This window comes from Pollicipes pollicipes, unplaced genomic scaffold, assembly GCF_011947565.3.
Source record: "Pollicipes pollicipes isolate AB1234 unplaced genomic scaffold, Ppol_2.1 Scaffold_4219;HRSCAF=4965_pilon_pilon_pilon, whole genome shotgun sequence".
Taxonomy (NCBI): Eukaryota; Metazoa; Arthropoda; class Thecostraca; order Pollicipedomorpha; family Pollicipedidae; genus Pollicipes; species Pollicipes pollicipes.
In genome coordinates this window covers 6,219,530-6,223,675 of record NW_023596448.1, presented here as the reverse complement: position 1 = coordinate 6,223,675, position 4,146 = coordinate 6,219,530, and positions in this window count along the sequence as shown.

Below are 4,146 nucleotides of genomic sequence, written 5' to 3'. Positions count from 1 at the left end.
GGACGGCGGCGACTTCCTCACGCGCCACGAGGCCGACCTGACGCGCGGCGAGCACGTGCCCGTCCACTGGATGGACGAGGAGTGGGACGAGTCCGGCCGGCGACGGCTGACGTTCGATGCGGACAGTGGCGAGTGCTGCTGACGGCTCCGCCCGCCGCCGTGACCGGCCGGGGACCGCGCTGTGGTGCTGTGAGGGTGCGTGTGGGGCTGCGAGTGTGTGGCGTCGCTGGTGTTGCTTGGTGCCCTGCGCAGCGAGCGCTTGGTGCTCTCGGGCCGCGAATGGCACCACGTGAAGGCACCAAACGCGTCGAGGGCACGTTCGACGCGGTGGCGAGTTTCGCGGCGACGTTCGTAGCGGCGCACTGGCGGCCCTTGGAATGCTCTGCTCGATGCCATGTGTAATGCTGCTGTGTAGTATGACGTCGGGCGTCACGTCTAAGGAGATCTCTTCTCCTGAGCTTGATGCTGACACATGGCCTTGCTCGGGGCGCATGGCTGACGACGTGTTGCGCGGTTTGTTGTCGTTTTTCCGCCGAATTTTGATCGTCGAATAAGTGCTGTGTTCTTACATAGCCGGCGCGCGTAAACTGTTGCTGCGTCGGCGTCGCGTTTTGAGCCGCAAATGTGGCGGGAAAGGGGGGGTGCTCACGTGTTCTGCCTGTGCTCTGCGTGTTCTGCCTGCGTCCGCTTCGGCGCCTTCCCGTGCCGCGGCGTAGCAGTGATCTCTCACCAGGATACTCCGGGGCGACAACGGCAAGTGTCCCCGCCCGCCCTGGTCAGTCCCGCCCGGACCCGTCCGGAGACCATTAGCCCGGGTGGCGACGACGGCAAGTGTCCCCGCCCGCCCTGGTCAGTCCTGCCCGGACCCGTCCTGAGACCATTAGCCCGCCGGCGGCGACGACGGCAAGTATCCCCGCCCGCCCTGGTCAGTCCCGCCCGGACCCGTCCGGAGACCATTAGCCCGCCGGCGGCGACGACGGCAAGTGTCCCCGCCCGCCCTGGTCAGTCCCGCCCGGACCCGTCCGGCGACCATTGGCCCGCCGGTGGCGACTGCGGCAAGTTCCCGCCCCCCCCCCCCCCCTGGTCAGTCTCGCCCGGGCCCGTCCGGAGACCATTAGCCCGCCGGTGGCGACTGCGGCGGCCAGTTTGCCCGAGTGATTCGGATGGTGATGACCTGTGTGGGCCCTCTGTTGGAGGTTGGGCGGAGGCGGCTCGTCGGCAGGTGACGGGGCTGTCCGCCACTGCCGTTGTGGCCCGCCTCCGCTGGATATGCTCCCGCTCAAGTGCCGTTAGCCTTGTGGAGCGGTGTTCTGCGAGGGATGTGGTGTGGCGAGCAGCCACCCCTGCCCTTGCAGACTATGATGATGCCGTCTGTGACAGCAAAGTGCGACCCTTGTCCTGTAGTGACAGTCAACAAAAGAAATGGTTTGGGGGTCATGCATCGCGTCTGGCGTATTGACATGGGGGAGAATGCTGTCAAATGTTTGTGCCCTAAATCGACTGAAGCGAACGCTTCCTCTTGATCGTGCCCGAAGTGAGCCTTTTGAAGGCATTTTGTTGCCCCCTGCCAAGCTGCATTCTCCACTCATGCATGTCAGCAGATGTACAACCCGGGAGCCTGTAGTCCTAATCAAATATTTTTCACGTGGGGGATTTGGGCTCCTCTGTTGTAGATGGTGTTCTACCAAAGCGAGTGAGTAAATTTAGCTTCGCAATCATATCCAGCGGGCGGAAGCCTTTGCAGAAAATCGGAAGGGCGCATTGGCCTGCGTCCGGCGAACGCGTCTTGCGCATGTTGCTCATTGGTTAAGGTCATGCCACGGATGTGTTTGACGTTCAGAACGACCGGTAATCCCTGGGTACTGGCTGGCGGCAAACCGTATGTTTATGCAAAGAAAATACATGATTAACCAGCCCCGTCAACTCATTAAACTTCATAGGCAGCGAGGTTTATCGAAGTATCACGAAATGCCAAATGACGTCGATACAGTGGCAGGAACACACGAATGAGGCAAACAGAAGGGCACGTCGTTCCAAAACGCAAGCGATGGCCGCGTACGAATATATAGAGATCACGGTCCTGGCTATAATTCTGTCTGCGGACTGCGGCGAAAACGCTGAGCTTCGGAACGGTGCGTTAGTTTGGGGGGTCCTCCTATCCAGGATGTGTGTGGGCGTTACGCGTTGTTAATTCCATGTAGAGCTCCCGAATTCATGTATTGGCAAGGACATTAGCCGCACATAACCTACACACGTGGCGCCACTATTGTGGGCACAGCTGTTCGCACCCGCCCTGGTGCGCCCACCAACAATCCGGAACATTTTCAAACTGTCAGGTCAAACTGGTTCCATGCGACTCATGAACCGCCGGTTCGAACTTGCCTGCGGGTCAGAGGCCCGGATGCCACGCTTTCCTCTGTTACCAGCAGAAGCATGGACATTCCATTGATTGGACACCGTATGCGAGCACCATACGCCGTGCGACAGTTTGTTATACTCTTCATCCCGTTCGTTAACAGTTTGTTAACACCATGCCGCAACTTTTCCAGCTGATCAACTAAAATGAAATTGGTGGACAAAATTGAAAGATACGCTTTTTGCAGACGTCAAGCAAACCAACGCTACCTGTAATTGCACCAATTATTAGCAATCAGTGCCGCACTTTGGAATCTGCTATACAAATAACGCATGGAATACGCCACGGTATGAACACAGGTGCTGCAACGCCATCCGTGTACACGCGTCCGGACCGTCGCGTTTGAACCCCGACGCACGCAACGATCGACGGCGAACCAACTCGTGGTGGTGCGAACACCACTTCCGCAAGCACGGTATCACAGTCAGTCTCTTCGAACATGGCCGCCCGAGGAATACCGTGCTTTTGCACTCAAGGGGACATGCCAGAACTGCAACACGACATCTGGGAGGTCCCGTGTGAAGGGCAGACAGCACAACCCAACGCAACGGTCAACATACAGTGGCACACGGATGTAGGCCCAAGCCGTCCCAACACGGGAACGGTCGTGCGAGGGAACCACGCGAGACGGGGAGCATCCAATGGTTCGGCACAAGGAGAGGGAGATTCACGGGGTCCCGTGATGTTCACAGGTTGGATGCCGGCAGCCGCCGGGCGGCACCACAACCAGGGTCACCAGAGCTCACATGGTGCTGCATGGACAGCGCCGCCATGCTTCACATGATTGTCAGACGGTGCTCGGCCCCGCCGTGAAGTGTTTATTCTAGTCTGGAAATTGTTGCCCCATTCCGCTATGCCTGCCCATGCTGTGATGACCTTTTGGGATGGGGCATACTACGGCAGTGCCTACTCCATTGATTTGACAAAGCAGGCCGGAATTTTAGCCGTCCCGAATGCCCCAATGGAAATGGCAACTATTTTTTTAGGATTTCACCCTAGAAGTAATGATTGTCTGTGTTCTCTTGCCAGTTGTGCATCGCGCTTTAGGATCTAACTAAAGTGATTCCAATGTAGTAGCTAACGAAAGGAATATGAAGCCAGAGCGCAATGCAACATACGGATTTGCCCGTATCCAAACGTGTTACCATTTGTTTTCTGTTCACGAGCTGTCACCCGTTAGCTGAAGCATTGCGAGTCGCCCACAGCATTTATAAGTGCATTCAAAGGCGGCCGGTCTTAGAGGGAGCCCCTACGACGTGATTTTCCCATTGTTACATTGCGGGTAAATGGGATCACCGTGAAAGATTTGCTTACTTAGGCAAGCCCCACATCACACACTCGGCCGTTTTCGCACACTTCTATATTTGCCCGTGTAATCCGGTAGCGGTCTGGCCGAGCACTCCGAACATCGACCAAACTCCGAATTTGTCCGAGCAAAGAGCAGTGACGAATTCTCCACACTTCTACACACGCGCCACCCTTGCTGCTCGTCCGCAGCTCACAGATGCAGCGGAAACACGTCCTCGCACCCGAATAACACAAGGACAGGTCCTCCACCTATCGGCGACCCCCGCAAGTTATGTTTGCAGCGTTTTCCGCCGCAGTCCAAGCGCGGCGGCCGGCGTCTGCTGGGTGAAGGGCCGCCGCATCTGGTCGACACGAGAGCCGGCCCCGGCCGACGGCGTCATGGCCGATGGGCGAGTTCGGGTTGTTTGTTCAGAAGCCGCACC